Source organism: Tinamus guttatus, unplaced genomic scaffold, assembly GCF_059628265.1.
Source record: "Tinamus guttatus ecotype Peru unplaced genomic scaffold, ASM5962826v1 Tinamus_guttatus_pri_ptg000530l, whole genome shotgun sequence".
In the NCBI taxonomy this organism is placed as follows: Eukaryota; Metazoa; Chordata; class Aves; order Tinamiformes; family Tinamidae; genus Tinamus; species Tinamus guttatus.
In genome coordinates, this window is record NW_028289064.1 from 2,099,032 (window position 1) to 2,117,238 (window position 18,207).

The following is an 18,207-nucleotide window of genomic DNA, read 5'->3' on the forward strand; positions in this document are numbered from 1 at the left end:
CGTGCTGTGCATGTGCGATTGGGTGCTGTTGACCTCGGGGGAAACGGAGGAGCCGAGAGATCCTTATCAACAAATGACCACAGGGTGAACCTTAGTAGAGTCGGTGCAAGTGTAATGAGCTGATGAATATTAACTTTCACACTCAGGGGAGGCATAAAGTCACTTTAATTAGACATGCGATGTATGACCAGGGAGGGGGAGCATATCAAGGAGCAACATATGTTAGGTGGGCCAGGAAGTCTGTGACTTCTGAGTACCTTGGCCGATGGGAAAAGGAGAGGATCTACCTCGGTCAGGAAATTAGGATAAAAGGAGGCTGTGCCCTTCTGTATTTCGAGAGACCCCGCACAGGTCTCCCACGGTGGACTCTCCGTTTATTCGAATAAAGTTTCTCTGTCTCCTTTGTGGACATTCGGTTCTTGACAGCGAGATGTTCCACACAATATATACACATACACGCAAATAAGTAGCCAAGCACCTGGGCGCTAGCACAGGCCAACCCCAGCATATGCTGCGGATTTAGGAAATGAGCAATGTAGGATGTCAAAAAGTGCCTTAGTAAGTTAAAGTCCTCATTGTAACTGGAAAATCAGGCTTTAAAATAATCCAAGATCAAAGCGCAATTTTATGTTGATTCCAGTGCCAATATTAACAGTTTTTACACTGGCAACGAGGTTAATATTGAATATAATGCTGAATAAATATTAATAATAAGTATTAATAATACTTATGACACCAATTTTATTACTATTAATCATTATGGTTAATCATTAATATTAAATATTGATTATCATTTATTAATAGCAATAATATTAATAAATTAAAAAGATGAGTAAAAGCAAAACCGAGAAATGTTCCTTTCAAGCAGAAAAGTAATTTCCTTTTAAAAATGAATAAAATAAATACATTTGTAAGTATTTACAGCAGAATCTTTATTTCATCCATCCTCCATTTGTTTTCTCCCGCTGATCAAGTTTTATTCGTCTTCTTTAATATGCAGCTGGCCAACAGATTTGTATTCCAGCTAGACCGCATCTGAAAACTGTCCACACACCCATGGCCAAAGAACAAAAACCTCAGTGAGATATTATCCTTAGTCTCAGTTTTATGTTAGCCAGCAATAAGGAGCTGTAATAGAAGCGTTATTGCATGGATTGGATGCATAACTTGCGTTATGCACACCACTTGCGAGAAACAGAGTAAGAATCTAGTTCATGTGTAAGAACTATGTGGCAATAGAGAATTCTATATGTTAATGGAATCTTTGTAAAATTCAAAAGCCATACTAGATTTCTAGGCAGAAATAACAATAATCAAATAGGTCACCTTAGGAGTAGAAGTAGTCTAACTATTTACTGGGTTGATGGAAACTACAATTACATTCTAAACAGCTTTTTTAAAATTTTTCCTCTCTCCTGAAGAAAAAAAAAGAGACACCTGAAAGTTGTTATAATTAGTTCTCTAACAAGAACTTTCAGTTTGCCATTAAGTAAATATATTAAAGATTTTTGAGAAAAGAAAATAAAAATAAGAAGATAATAAGCATAAATATATATATATTTCTTCATGCCTAAACAAAAAGAGCTGTCTCCTAATTTGTATCAATTCATTTAAATTTAGCTAAGAGTAGACGCAAAAGCTCCACTGCTGATTCCCCCAGTCTTTGCCCTAGCCACATAGAAATTGTCACTCTGTACATAAGTGTTCTGGCATTAGTCAGTCTCGGATATGTCACGTGGCAAGTATATGTTGTCAAATCAAGTACACGCTATGCACAGATGATAGTAGATGAAGTGGCTGCTATCATCCACTTCCACAAGGCTGCAGAGCTCTCATATGCAAGTTTTTTCTATCATTCAATTTTAAAATACTGCTACTCTGCTGCTAAATACAACAGAATGGACATTGGGACTCATATTAGGATCTGAATGGATAAGAGAGCTGCAGTCCAGTTACAATTCAGTGGTCAAAACTTTGGCAGAGGGGCCAGAGCAACCATTTATAAACAGGGTCAAGAAATGGAAGTTTCAAATATGCTACTCATGACCAGTATCACACATACTGCACCAGGCAACATTAGCACATGAAACAGGCTACAGCTCTCCTAGCATCTTCAGTAAATTACGATGCAGTTACTGTGATGCATATCAAGAGAGTACAGAAGTTAGAAGAGTGTCTCACCAACTAGTGCTGGAATTAAAAGGTTTTGTATATAATTTCATTACAATCTGAGTTAGAAGTGTTTAAGACTAGTAGAGGTAACAGGTTCTTATGAAATAAGAACATGTTCTAATGCACCAGCAACTCCCGATCATTAACTGTGCTAGGTATCAAAACATCCTTCAACAAAAGCAGTGTTGCTTTCAGCTTAGCACTATATGAATGGGCAGGGAAACCATGACAAAACGTGGGATATAACACAAAGCCACAAGTTCTCATCCTTGGCCCACAAGGTTCTTCTGTTATGATCAGCTGCCAAAAAAAGACTAGAAAGTTACAGTATTTTAAATGATTCCATCAAGGGGGTTTCACTATGTGATACATATTCATTATACCAAGCATGCATTGTGGGCTGAAAAATACTGTATTATAGTTCAGGAAACACATTCAACAATCATAAATTTCATTGTTACTTTGGATTAATAACACATGATGTTATTACAATCAAGTAGATGTTCTTTTCATAGCTTTTTTTTTTACAAAGCAAATATCAAAAAGACTTCATAACCAGTTTTCTCTAATAGCTTGAGCCAGTCCTTGACACCATGAAACACTGAAGTAGAACTGAATAACAACCTTGGAGCTATTAGGCAATAGCCTAAAACATGTAATACATTACCTTTCCTTTAGAAAGGATCATCTTTACACTGTGAGGTTAGTGAGATACTGAGATACACTTTGGAAAAAAATTGCAAGGCAGACTCTTGAGACTGTTTTGTACTTTTTTTTTTTGCCTACAGATATGGGAGAATTTTAGACTATTTTTCTGAGGGTTACTGATTTGAAGAGTCTGTAGCAGAAAAAAAGAGATAACAGATACAGCATAGTGTCTATTTGCAGGCATTTTTTTATCTATTGTGGTTCAGATAACTTTTTAAAACAAAATACAGGCCAGTGCTGCTAGATTTTTATTTATTTATTTTTGTCTTGATTTTTTTTGGAATATGTTCTTGGATCCTTCCCTAGTGCCGGGACTAGTCCTCACCTCTTCCATTTGAGCTGTACAAAAAGCTTTTTAAGGTTTATTTTGGTGTTTGTTTTTTCTTTCCATTAAAACCAGTAGTCACAAAGGCATATTTTCTGCATCTGAGAAAAAGAAATACTCATTTTCCTTTAAGTTTGGATGCAGCTGTGAAAAATTAGTAAGCAGTTGAAGGATTCATAAGTTTTGGCCTTTCAGACAACAACTCTATGGAATGTTGCTGTATGTAAAACAGTACAAGAAGATGGTTCCATACTAAAGACACCAACCCGTGTGCTTTTTGAGCTGCTCCTAAGATCAAAGGAGAAGGGGAGACAGGACAACCAAGACCAAATTCAGACAAAGAAATAGGTTTAAGTAACTTCAGGGCATCTCTATCTGGCTGGCAAAGGTTGCAGTTATGCTGCTGTGTCACCCATTGATCATGAGAGTGCAATACTCCTTTTTTGTTTTTTTTTTCCTAACAAATAAGGGCTTGGAAAAGCCTGGTCCTATAGGCCTGTTCCTATTTTGCACAAGCCTGGACTATCTTTGTTTGCAGGATTACTCCAGCCAACAGTCACATTTACGCTTTTCCCTCTTACTTTGAGTAACACAAAGAAAACACCAGTGCTACCCAAAAGTTGTTGCTGATTTATGAAGTATCATTACTTACTGTTAGAGAGCTGTACTCCAGCACAAATGAGAATCCTTCAGAGTTAGGCTGAAACTCCACATTACTGTTTACTCCTCCCCTGCTACATCTTGAAGCACTGAACATAACATTTTCCTACATTTTAGATTGCTGATCTCCCAAATACAGTTTCAAAAAGGTGTTTGCTGCCATTAGGTCCATGTGAGACCTAAGTGGAAGAAGCAGGGCAAGAAGCAGGCATCTTCCCCTACCTCTTCAGCACAACATGATTTTTACTATCATCTCTGCAGTACCTGTGTGAGAGTGGGGAGTCTGCGGAAGGACAAGCTTGACATACAGTAAGTCATTCTATGGAAAAGCTGCAACCATGCAACACGATACGTCTACAGGTACATACTTTCTGTCACCAACTGGTTACATTTATCAACCATCTAGTTAGATTTGGACAGCTTAGCTTTTTTATTATTAGCAGAAAAAGTTCTGAGGGCCAAGAGTAGACACTGTTTAACCAGAACAGGGAAAGTGGTTATAAATCTTTGTGAGGAGCTGGAATTTCTAGAAAATTGTCAAGGATGTGAAGAAGCAAAGAATAGCTGATTGGCAGAATTAAGGCTACAAAAAGAAACCTAAGCAAATTTAGGTAAAAATCTCTTACGAAATGTATTTGTCTCTTAGTGATTTAAAATGTATCAGCTGATAATAATAACAACAAAGAACAGGTATGTAAGATCCACATTTGAGCGTGTGATGTAGTAATACCGCAAGCGGCATATGAACTATATTGTTTTACAACAGTAATTAATAATGACATGATACAACAGCCGTTATACTCTGGTATCTTTATCAATTATTCACCTGTATTCTGGAATTCCTTGTGAGATGACCAATGAATGCATGGAGCATGCTGTCCAGAATTCATCCTCTCTCATTCTGGGTACTAGGTGAAAAGGACCCAAGCTGGAGCAGCAGCATCTCTAAAAGGCTACACTCTGTAAGAAACAAGTAGAAAAATGTAAAGCTCTTATGATTACAGTACCCAGTCTTGCTGAATCTGGAATCATTAAGGACTTTGCTTTAGCCATTGCAGACTTAAATATTCTCAAAGTTGTATGCAACTGGAGGCTTTTCTTAAATTCCCCTTGCTATACTCATTTTATGTTCATCAAACTTCTGCTGACTAAACTGGCTTCCACTCAGTATGTCATCAGCATTAGAACATTTCAAAAAAGAAAACTGAATTGTGACAGTGTTGCCTGTGCCAGCAGATGATGCATTTGTTTGTAGCAGCAGTGAAAATGAACACTGTGAGTGACTCTGAACAGTTCTGAGATGTTTTCAACAGTGGCCCTTTATTCTGAATGACAAATGTGAATTCAGAAAGGAACAGATAAAATCTGCTGAACACATAAACCAGTCAACAGGCAAGTCAGCTGAACACAGATGGACTGAAGCCATGATTCACCTTATCTGAATCTATGACGTTTCTGCTGAAATTTCCTGACTATAACAAATCATCTCGGAAAATTATTTGCAATACAGCACATCTACTAAAATCCAACAGAGACCCCCTTAATTGTCAGAAGATAAAAACCTGAGAGAGAAAACAACAAAGCATATTAAATAAAGCAGAAGAACCACTCGCATGTTGCCTTGCTTTGGCACAACAACACTGTAAACAACAGTGGTCACAACAGCTGTATTTTGCAGTCCAGGAATGATACTCTCAATACTCCCAGAAGCAGCATTGTACACGTTCAAAAAAAAATGCATTCAAGTAAAAAGATGCTTTAGTAATTTTTTGCGCTTGCACATAGCTCAAGGAATATTTTGATAGAAAAGAATGAAATAAATAATAATAATAATAAACAAAAAAACAAAAAACCCAAAGTCCTTGTGCCTTACTGGATTCAAAAGCACTAAGCAACCTCCCATCTACAATCCCAAGATCTGGAAAAAGGCTGATGTGATTCTTTTTCAAATATCAGCTCATAAGAGAGCAAGTATGCAGAACAATCCCAGTCAAGCAGTTGTCAAATTTGAAAGAAAACTTTCATAGCAAGCTTTGTTTCTTTTCTGCATTTGTTCCAAAATCAAATTCGGTATCTCCCCACCAGCTTCAACATTAACAATGGTTAATTACAGATAACTAAAACCTAAACCCAGGAGCTAGAAGAGAAGGAGCTTTTGAAATACACCTGTGCCAACACAGTATGTGCAAAAATTGATTTTAATATATGTATTACCATACAGGACCTTTCCTAGGAACAATGTTAATTCTGAGAACATGATGCATGTAAACTCCTAAAATAACTCAACACAAGATACTCTCCAAACATTCTTAAGGTTTAAGGTATGCACAGGTGTAGATCACAAGCTGAACAACATGTACATTTGGTCTGAGTTGGTACTTTCAGACCTTCACAGAAATAATGTAGGGGAAGGGGTGAGAAGACGAGAGAAAGAAACCGTCTTTAGGGCTGCGTGACAGACCTTGGCAGCCAACAGCAACAGATGCTTTGGAGGTTTACCTTTCTTTTTCCCTTTTTTTTTTTTTTTTCTTCCCCCTAAAGACTCCTATGCATTTTTGTAACCAATTACTTTTCCACCTGTATTTACTTGGTTCTTGTTTCACAGCTTTCATCACTGAATATTACCCTAAAACCATCTGAACTATTGCTGGCAGAACTTCACACTTCTGATGTGAATATGGTAAGGGATGCATCTACCTGTGATGCTTCTGTAATTTAAATCAAACTGGATTATTCATGAAGTATTTGAAAACATGGTCCTGGCACAAAGAAAGAAATTCAGCAATGGAGCTCCAGCATTTGATACTAAGCAAAAAACACTGCCTGAAATGAGATTAATGAGAAAATAAATCCTTGCTGATGCATCTCACATTAATTAACAGTATGGATGAGAGGAAAATAGTAGAGGATGGGTCATGGATAAGAAGCAACTTGGATCGCTTTATTAAGTTGGGCACAAGTTAACAGTATAAGTTTTTGTACAGGCAAAAAAAGCAAAATTCCAAGAAAAAGATTACATTGTATTAACAGAAAGGAGAAGCAATGGATGAAAAAGAACGAGACTGCAAAGGATACAGAAATTAATAGGATATTTTGTTGAACATGAGTAGCCATGATCATTATGCAGCAAGAAAGATACTGAAACTTTAGGATATGCAGAAATGAGATCAGGAGTAACTTTACTTCAATATTTGTCAAATAGCACGACAGGTTAACAGGCACGTTACGCCCATTTCTGATGTCCATGTTTTGAGTCATGAAAGTTACTCATAAACTGGAGACAAATGAAGGAAGCACGGAGATCAACTCCGTTTTAATCTAAAGAAACATTTTATGAGTCATACAGTCGCATAAAAGCATAAGATGGACAGCAAGAGATGGATAAAGAGATTTTTCAAAGTTACAAAGACATAAATTAAATGTTGAGTGAGCCAAGTAATCACTGAACAATTGACTGAAGATTTTAGGGTATTTTTCATAACCATAAATTTTCAGTCAAGACAGGAGGCTTTGAAAAACAGGCCATAAGAAGTGTCACATAAAAATTAAGCCGGAGAATCTTACGTCTTAGGCAGGTATGAGTAATCCATTCTTATGCTATAATCTGTGAATTTTCCATACTACAGCAAATCAGTGTCTTGCATTCTTCAAGAGCATTTATGCAGCTATGTGAATCTTATCTATTGAGTTGAAATGCAAAATATTTATACATTCAATGATCATTCAATGATTTTCCACTGAAAAGCATTTAATATCTTCTTGTTTTTTTTCAAAAGCTGTACCAACTGCAAAAGCCCTTTGATATTCTCTTCAGCTATTGCTGTCTATCTAATGATTTACTGACTGAAAAAGGCTGTTACTCTAGTTCCTAAAGACATCAAGAAAAGATTGTCAAAAGGATACGTATATAATTTCTTTATTGCAAGAGTACAAATAAGAGACCTACTTAGAAACTATGCAATTACAGTTAAATCTATTGCCAGGCTCTTGTGTAAAGCCCTAAGATGAACTTTCTCACTGAACCTTGGACAAAACTTAAAAAAAAAAAAAGGCGCAGAATGGATACAGCATGGTAGTGTCTTTTGGAGTTACTCTCAGCAACCAGAATTTTGACTTAAGTAAGAGTACTTCTCAAAGCACGAGAACATATTGATCAACTCTTTTTTTCTGAATAAGTTTTCTAAGAATGTAAATTTTATTCACCTTCTCATTTCTCAACTTTTAGCACTTGATACATACTATTTTCAGTTGAATCGAGTTATGAGATCAAACCTAAGAGAAGATTTCCATGGTGCACCAGTTACTACACCACAGCCAATCTACAGCAGTAGTAAGTTTTAAATCAAGAGGAAATTTGTGGTAGATCAGTTTAATTTAGCTTGTAACAAACGAACCTAGTCAAATTATTTCACGTTTTTCACAGCATAATACTGACAAACATTTACCAAGGCCTACCTCATTTGAGGTAATTTACTTGAAACATCTAGCCCCAAAATACGTAATGACTAGCCAACACACTTAAGAGCTCCTCACATAATTACTATGGCAAACATAATCATATCTAAGGTATTTAATGCAAACGAATTACAAAAAAATGCAAATGTGCAGCTGCTACTAGTGCAAGGCAGCTACTAAATGTGGATAAGAAAGAAAAAAAAAAGTTTAGCAACCTAAGACAATGTTGTAGAGGGAAGAACTCACCGGGAAGGGAATGGGCCTATGGGCCGTACCTCTCCCCAAAAACCATCGTCTGCTCTCCCAGCATAGCGGCTCTTCCCTGTACTATAGGGCAGGGCTGCATGGCCCTTCCTGCATATCCACCCTTCAGATTAGTTTATGGCAAAGAATGTTGAACATTTAATTTACAAGAAACCACAAGAAGGTGAGAGCCTCTTGAAAAACAGGTAACAGGGAAAGGAACCTTTCCAGAGTACCTGTCCATTCTAGTCCCTATCATAAGTGTGCTTATCTACTTGTGTTAACTAGTTTCAGGTGGGACTTCAGTGAGCAGGTGTTCATATAATAAACATTGCCATCATACATGCAAATTCATTAAATGTAATTTAGGAGAGAAGTTCTGATAATGGACATGCAGTCCTCAAACTAATGCTCAGGATTGACACCTTCATTCCTTTAACAGCATGCTGAGTTTTTTAATAAAATAAATAATCTCAGCAGGTACATCTCATCAGGTCCAGGCAATTTGAATTGCTCTATATTCTTCTTTTTTTTTTTTTTTTTTTTAATTCCCAGGACCTGTTAACTGCTAAGAGGTTTGTCTTTTTTCATGTCACTGCCTTTTGGATCCTTTCCTTGCCTCCTCTTCCCTCTTATATCAAACATAATCTTTACATTTTTATTTTCTGGGCTTTCATGGATTACTTCCCCCTTATCAATTTTCTGTCTTAAAAAAAAAAAAAGGAAAATGCATATTTTTAGACTTCTAATATCCATCTGCTGTTTTTTCCAACAAACACCTTTGTGCTGTCTTCTATGTTGTCCCTCTTGTTGAGGTTTTCTTTAGACATCCACCAAAACAATTCATTTTCTTAATTAAATCCCACCTTCAAACCAGTCTCCTTTGCCTGATGCACACACAGAAACATGTGTCAGGCTGCTGGTGTGCAGGAACGGTGCCTTTCCTGCTGATCAATACAGTCTCATTGTTTCCCTCATCTGCCTGTAGCCATCTGTTGTCTTTTGTCTTATACTTTTGAGCTCTTCCAGGCAGGAATTATCTCTCTGCCCTATATTTCTATATCATAGTCCAGTATTAAGACAACTAGACACCACAATGATGCAAACGAGCAATAACGGTGACAAAATTTGCTTGAAGATCATTGCAGATAAACATCTGGAATTTAAGACCCAGAAGGGGTGGTTCAGGATAAAAAAAAATCAATTTCACTATTTTTTTCCAGTAAAACCTCTGAAAAAAAGGTTTAGAATAGCAGTGGATGGGAATACAAATTCATATCTTTTCATGCAGCAGTGGATCAGGCAGAGCAGGTCTGACAGCCTGTCTCCATTGTAACTCCTACTGAAGGCAGCAAAGAGACTCCCAGGAGAAATGAATCAGGCCCATGGAGCCCGGGAATCTGGATGCTGCAGGAGCTCAGCTCTGCCTGGCAGCATGAGGGGGCTTGGAGAGAGGAGCCCACACTGACATTTTTATAATCCACTAACGTAAATAGGCCATATTTTCCTGATTATTTTTTACAGATTGGATGTCTTGAAAAAAAAAAAAAAGTTAATGTCTGCCAAACTGCACAAGGTCATAAAAAATACAAGATAATCCAAGATTATTCCCACAGAAACCATAATTCACTCCGATTACTTCAAATGACAAATGCTAAAAAATATAAATAACAAACAATGACGATATTCGTGCAAGGGGCCTGAAGGGCCGTTTGTGCCGAGGATCCCCCGGGCCCGCCCCGCAGCCCTGCCCCTCCCGCGCGGGTTTTACCGAGCTAAAACGGGCCGTTTTACCCCAAACGCGCACGGCCCAGGCAGCGCTACCTGCCGCAACGCCCGATTCCCCGACCCACTTAATTTGAAAGGCTGCCAACATAGGTGAAAGCCCCTCATCCATATGTAAAGCGAAAAGCTGGAATTACCGCGCGGTGGCAACGCGCCGCGATGGGCGCCCGCCACGAGGCGGGCGGGCGGGCAACCCCCGGCGCGGGCGGGCAGCTCCGCTCCGCGGCGTTGCACTTTTCGTGCCGATTTTTATTTTGGATTTCTAGCACTTCCTGGAGGCCAGGGGGAGGCACGGTGGGAGGAACCAAAAAACTCGGTGCCACAGCCATTTTGTTTGTGGGCAGCATGGTAGAATTCTGTCAGTCAGTATGAGGAGGGGTTTTTAAACCAGTATTTATAGGGAAGAAAAAAAAACAAAAAAAAACAAAAAAGCAAAAAATCAAAAAAACTATTCCTGCCGTAGCGGATGTATCTGTTGAATTTAGTGCTAATTTAGTTCTTTCTCAAGGTAGGTATTTATCTTTGTAAGTACACGGGGATTCGAAGCTCCCCGTTGGAGGGAATCCTGGATTTTGTTTCGGGAATGACTGGCTGTTTTAGCTGCGAGGCTAACGGGGGGGTTGTGTAGGGGGTGGCAAAGGATGCGCTCAGTGGGAGAAACTTGCTTCAGGGATTGGGGGGGTGGCAAAATCTCCGAGTTATTTTTCCAGCTGTCTTTATTTATTCATTCTCAGGAGGCGGCTGCCCTCAGTGAGGGGAGGGGAGAAAAAAAAAGGGGGGGGGGGCAAAGCGAGCCGTAGTTTTGCAGTGTCACCGAAAACCAGCGCTAGACTTTGGTCCTGTGCGTTTCAGAGGCGGGTGTAAAATGGCCCTCTGCGTTTTTCCAGCGGCGCCGGCCCCGGCAAAGTTGTGACCCCGGCGGCGCCCGCCCCCCCCGGCCCAGCCCGGCCCCCCCGGCCCGGCCCGGCCACCGCGGGCAGCGCCCGCAGCCCCGGGGGAAGCCGCCCCGGGGGCGAGGGGGAGGGGAGGGAAAGGGGAGGGGAAAAAAAAGGAAAAAAGTCTCACTTTTTGCATTTGCGAAATATTTTAAGGATGTTCGAGGAGCCTTTTGCAGTATGGAGGTGGCTGCCTGCCGGGCGGCGAGTATGCAGCCCATATTGGCACGGCCGCTGCGCGAGGGCTGCCTTCTCCTCCCAAGGTAAGTTTGTGATTTTAACCGAAAATAGCCGTGGCTGCGTGCGTTTTCTTGCCGTATTTTGGTACTGCCGAAGGTTTTCGTTGTGCTGGCGAACAAAACAGCCTTGTATTTGCTCGGCTCTGCCGTGTATTCCACCCAGCGATGTCTCCTTAATTTCGACAATTGCTGAAGTCAGTTTTGTTTCCTCTTTAAAATTTAATACTCGCGAAGCTTAACAACAATGTAAGTTCAATTTAAGAGTATAAGAACTGGGATATTCTCGCGATTTGTATTTTTTCGCTTCTGGGTTTTTTTTTTTTTAACCGAGTAATAAACGTGCTTATGAGCAAATATTTTACAGTCTTTTTAAATGTAGCGCAGCTCTGGGATATAAAGCAGCATATTCCGCTGCTCTGTGGTCTGGTCGTGGCTTGAAGAGTTTACAATGCCGTTTGTGATGGCCCTTGATGGCTCACTTTGCTCTGAAGTAAGGGGTGGGGGGAACTGCCCTTGCTATGAGGAAGCTGGCGATTGACATAACAGGGTTTCTATTAAGTTACGTCTTTTACTAAACAGCGACCTTTTTATTCCCAAATTAGCGCTCTTGGGGCAATTAGCTTAAAGCATTAGTTATATAAAGGTCCTTGTTGCACCACGCTTCGCGTAGGGCGGCTTTTTTTTGGGGGGGAGGGGGCGAGGTTGGTTGTTCATTTTTTTTATTTATTTTTATTTTTATTTCCTCCCAGAGGTGCATTTGGGAGACATTTTGTGATTTTTTTTTTTTGGCTTTTTATTTTTCTAGTCGCATTTTCGTTTCCCCGCCGGGGGGGCGCCGCTCGTCGTTGTGCGTTGGGGGGCGGCGGGGCGGGGGCGCCTCCATTTTACCCCCCTGCCTCCCCACCGAGGGTCGCCGATGCTGGAACGTGTCTTTGGCGGGGGGGAAATAATCTAATATTGCGTGAACTGTGGCCCGGAATAGGCATGACCTCACCCTTTCGCTGCTCTGTGGAACGAAGCAGATTTTTATTTATTTATTTAATCCTGTACCTAGAGATCAGTTTTCTTCGGTAATTAGTTTTTTTTTTTTTCCTCGGCCCCACCCCCAAAATGATTTTGCAGTGGCCACAAATGAAATGGTTCGGGATGGCTTTTCCATGCGACATGGAAGGCTTGGGCATACGCTCGTTGTGCAACTAGTCCATTGTTTGCTTGCTGGCAAGTTAAATGTTGCATCCATTGGGGGCCATTAAATCCCGAGGTCCCCATTTCTGGTGTGCTTGCGTGTGCAGGTCTCCCGTGGAGGTCTCTGGGAGTTTGGATAGTGGAGAAAGCTGGGATTGTGAAGAATGTGAAGCCTAACGTGTCCCTTTCTATTGCAAAGAGGATTCACTTGCCCTGGGATGGTTTCTGCTTTCCTCCGTCTACTTGGAGCATGAGCTTGTGTGTGTATGTATGTACATACATATGTGTGTATTTTAAATATGTGCTGTTTTCTTTGTTGCATCTCAGCTTGTTACTGATCACCTCAGTTGGAAATGCAAAGGTTTTGGAAGGCTTTCTGCTGACATCCATATTAGGTACATAAGAAAACAGAAGTGATTAATGTCCTAAGATGATAGGTGGGAAGATATAGTCCAGCAAATCATGATCAGAGCATGTATTGGAAAACTCAACAGGTTCAGGAATAAATTTTAATGTTAAATTTAACTTGTTTTTATAATCAGTGTTCCTGTCATTTTTGAGCAATGTAAAGCCGACAGTTTCACAAACTTCTGCATCTATAGTTAAATCCTATTTTTTTATTATTATTATTTATAAGTATAAGGATTGTACTATTTGAAAACAGTCTTTAAACTTTTCATGAGTATTTTGATGGTCAAAAATGCATTTAGATTTTGTTTTTAAAATAGTTTGCTGGTTGTTCAGTTGCAGTTTTTTAGTTTTATGGAAAGTGATACAAGACTAATACAGTAGTTCTGTGTAAAATAAAAAAAAAAGGGGGGGGGGGAAGGAAGGTTAAATCTACTTCTGCCTTGGATAGTGTGTTCTGTGACCTCCCTCCAGTAAGAGGCATTGGAGTCCAAGAGAGCAGTGAGATTTCATCATCTCCCTCATCTGGCACACAAATCTGCTCTTTATGGAGTCTCATTTGCTGCCTAGAGCTCTGCTGGCCTAGGAAGGTGCAATGTGGTTGTTGCATCTTCAGTACTCAGGTCTACAAGGCTTAGGTCTGAGGGCCTTCTTGAGCCTTGGGGTTTCTGAGAAACCAAGAATTTAGTACAATTTCTGTCCCTGAGACGTGATCTCCACACCATGAGGATGGCAATCTGAGTTATGCCAGTGAAAGTGGGGATAATTTTTGCTGAATTTATCAAAATAATTATAAATCTTGCAGAATCACTGGGATTTTCAAATGGTAGTTCTTTGACTACAACTTTCACTGGCTTCTTTGCCTTACAGAGACCAATGAATGGTCAGTGGGCCAGTCTGGGGACAGCAGCATTGGGCAGACGAGAAACTTCAGGCAACTTGATGCCCCCTGTTGTCCTGGGCTGTGAAAGGGCAGAACTCGCGCGACTGCTGCCTGCTGGCCATGAGTGAACTGAATCCTGGGGATCCTGCTCTCCAGTGTAGCCTCTAGTGCAGGGAAGGCAGCAAGAGCAGGGATTAGGAGTAGAAATCTGCTTTCTATTAACAGATTCATCTTTTCTCCCATGCAGTAGGAGTTATTCTTTCACATGGTTAAGTTTTCATAGCTTTGATGTTGCCTGTCATGAACGTGACTCCTCCTCTCGCTCCTATCGGAAAATCTGAGGTGAGAGGAGTAGTAGAGTGCTGAGACTGTGCAGTGCAGCCATTTCCTCGCTCCTCTCCAATTTCTTCCTTGAACCATTATTGAACAAGAAGCAGCAATTCCCAGCAGATGTGGTGCCAGCAAGGAACAAGAGTTGATTAAGAGTTCTCTCGCAGCTAAATTGCAACTAATTTATCTTCTGCAGAAATGGCTGGAAGAGTCATTACTGAGGGATGGCTTTGTCTTATGGCTGTGTTTCACCATCCCCTCCATCTGAAATGTCTGCATGCAAAGCCAGGATCTAAATCATAGGAGAATTTTTTTTCCTCCTTTCCCGCCCCCCCCCCCCGGCTTTTTCTGTGGGTTTCTTACTTTCCTTCTCTATATACCCCTTTATTTCTAAGATAGGAAAGCTAATCCGTTTTTCTACTAATACACTCTGCATGTCATCCAGACACCATAAGACCTTTCAAGCTGTTTGGTTTTCCTGGTATTTCCTGGCAATCCTAAAAAATTGTTCAAAGAGTAGCATGCTACTGTAAACTAAATTTTAAAGGTGTTCCAAGACTGTAACACATTCTGAATGATTTATTGGACCAAGAAAAGCTGTGTGTCTTCATGGTCTACAGTACTACTAGTACTATATACGTAGGTAGGAGCCCCAGGGTGAAGATGGCCCTCTTTCTAAACCTGCCATAGAGATGCAGATGCATAGATCCCAGTCAGAGTTAAAATTTGAAATTTAACCAGCTCCCAGTGCTAGCCAATAAAAATATTAAGATGTTTCCTCAAATATATGCTAATGGCATAAAAGTACATAGTTTGGGATTCAGTCCAGATTAAAAAAATAATACTGTTCTAGTGGCTCATATATTACTGTGTTCTTTCTCTTCCTCCTTGTCCTCCTTCCTTTTCTCCTTTCTATGTGTGGTGATATGCGCTGGCAGCTACGATTCCTTCTGAAGGCTCTAAACAGTCTGTTGGTTCCTTGATGCACCACTCCACAAGGTTCCAGGAGGGGAGAAAAGCTGCCATTTTATTCTGTAACACTGTCTGACATAAAAACTGTTGCGTGTGTGTTTTGGGGTTTGTTTTGGTTTTCCCCTCTCACCTTTCTTATTACATGACTTGGTTATCTGTTTTTCTCCACATTATAGATGTCATCATCAAGTTATAATAATGAAGTCTGAAAGCAGAAACTTCCTTCAAGGATAATATTTTCCAGCTGTGAATAAAGGACATGTATTTCTTTCTTGTGTTGGATTTTCAGATGCTGGAAAGTTAGGTTTGTTGACACCTCTCCCAAACTAGTATTCACATGGATCTTGAGTGTTACACAATATCTTCTCTATCTTTTTTAATGTCAGAGGATTGTGGTATGGCTAAACCATCCTACCATCTTCTAGAATTTTTCATATTTTCCTCTTTTAACAAGTATTTCAGAAAGCCAGATTATGCTGTAGTGAAGAGATACAAATCTAACACAATCCTAGATTTTAAATGCCTTAATAAATATATGGAGAAAAAAAAATCAGTGCTGTGAAACAGAATTTCTCTGGTTTGCTGTTGCGATCAATGGAGAACTTGCCTCCCTTTGACATGTGCGACCAGATACCAGAGGCTTCAGCTCCAAGGGCTTCTTTGGAGTCTTGGGCAAGTCGTGTTTCCAATATATCATGTTACCTCTGGCTTGTACTCTGGCTTCTAGGAGGAGGGCAGTATCAGTGCTGCCTGTTTCCTTAATAGGATGTTTTGTTCATAAATCTAGGCTCCCTACTAGTAGATAGTAGCTAAAACCCCAAAATGGTGGTCAGAGTTTTACCATTAAAGCAGGCACTGCAGTGCTTAAGAAGTAAGTACATTTGCAAAGTGATTCTTACTTTCTAATGTAAATACTCCATACACAAAGAGAGATGGGAAACTTCCAGCCAGCGCAAGTGCTAATCCTCACTGGTCATGCAGGGAGTTGAGATGCTGCCATAGCAGTCCCAGGTGCTACATGAGAGTTGCTCGGAGCTGTGCGCTGCCAGGCAGTAGAAAGAAATAGTTACAGAAGCTCTTGCCTAATGGTTTGAGCACCAGGACAGATAGGAAGAGCTCCAGGTGTTAGATTTTTCTGTAGTCTTGAGGGAATTCAAACTCGGAAAAACAGTCCCCAGTGAAGGGATGTGGACTCTCTAAAGCTCTGGGCTGCTTTGCAGTGGAAAAGGACAGGTAGAAGTTGGATTTCAGTGTGTTATGCACTGGAATTTTCTGTGGGAAGAGGGAAATAAAGGATGGAGTGGATTGCACTCCTGTTCCTGAGGCTGCTTTATTGATTTTTGTTTAATAATACTTAAATGCAAAATATAGGCAGTCTCAGGAACATTAACTGGAACCCATGATTTGTTCCCCCCAGAGGAGCCCCTTTTTCAGGATTCATTTTGCTGCTTTTCTCGGACCTATGCCTACAATTGTGTTTAGATAACTAAATAACAAGGCTGTAAAATGAAGGTGCCAATTAACCGATGCTTCAACAAATTAACAGTAAGTTACACTTTTGAGCAAATTGAAATTACTGCATCTTAAGTGCTCAATGTGCAACTCACTTTTCCTGCCTTTAGATAGGTATGGTTAAATGCCACTCTACCCATTACAATGAGTCAAACAAGTTGCATATTTTAAAAATACAGTTTGGGATATCTACTTTGAGATAAACCACACTGTAAGCTTTACTGATGATCCTGATGGGCTCTCCCTGTACCTAGTATGACTAGCTCAGATGTGAATGACCTCTCTTAATGAGATAAATCCTCCTCTGGACTTGCGCACAGTTTAAATAATGAAACGTTAGTTCTTAATCATTTTTTCCATTCAGAGTTTTAAGAAACTTAGTAAATGTAAGCAAGAGCTCCCTGTCGTATCTCAAGAAGCTGTAGGTGTTTATGCAAATAAGAGACACTTTTTCATATTCATCCAAACAGGCTAAAAAGCAGGTGGTTCAGATCTGGGCCTAAGGATTATAGGTATTACCCCTTAGGACCTTTATGTCTACTAAGAATCTTGGTGTTGTCATCACTTGACGGATAAAACATAGTTTTTTCAAAGAGGCTTTTTCAAACTTCACAACTTGCAATGCCAGGGAGAGATACAATATCCTCAAGAATCTGTTCAGACGGTGGTTCCTTCAGAAAAGCTGAAGTTTTATTTCAAAATGCTCTAATGATGAGCAGTGATGTCATCCCTGATGACCTCAAAGGCACCTGCACAGGGCAGTACATTTTGATGCTGCTGGGCAATGTGATCATGGCTCTTCCTTTGAATTGTGCATAAGCCACCCTCATCTTTTAAAGAGAAACCATGCTGAAAAACAAATAGCAAAAAGCTTTGTGTCGCTGACTGCATGTATGCAGGTTCTGTTCAGCCTGTTTCCATTTAAAAGAACAAGAATTCCATGAGATTTTTTTTTTCAGTTCTGAAGCAATTTCCTGCCTTACAAGCTGCTATTGTGGCAGTTTGTGGACTTACATGTCTTCTGATGAGGTGCTTTCATATGAGAGACTATTCCCCTGCCTGTTGTTCTTTGAAAGGTGGCTGTGACCAGAGAGAAGGCCAAACAGCAGTAAAACTAAAACACTGGTCACTAAGAATGTGACAAGAGTGTCTGCTGTATCTGGGGATACATGCCACAACTACTTATATTCTGAATGATTTGAGAAGACTGTTCCCTATGTAGTTGCGTTTCACAGCATGGCCTTACACTAAACGTGGGCATTTGGCAGGATATGTAATTGGTTTTCTAGTCTGCACCTAAAAATCTTGTATTTCCCAGCTTGTAAATTCAGTGCAGCACTTGCCACGTGTGGAATGGAGGGGTGCAACCACTTAGCCCTGGATACAGGAAATCAG

General features: G+C 40.1%; 1 protein-coding gene across 1 annotated transcript in view; it reads left to right on the forward strand.

Moving 5' to 3' along the window:
* Positions 1-10,754: 10,754 nt before the first annotated feature.
* EPC1 (enhancer of polycomb 1) overlaps positions 10,755-18,207 on the forward strand; it is a 62,338-nt gene continuing 54,885 nt past the window's right edge. The window contains exons 1-2 of the mRNA XM_088533976.1: positions 10,755-10,856; positions 11,440-11,546. The gene's annotated coding sequence lies outside the window, so the exon portion shown is untranslated. The remainder of the gene's footprint in view (positions 10,857-11,439; positions 11,547-18,207) is intronic.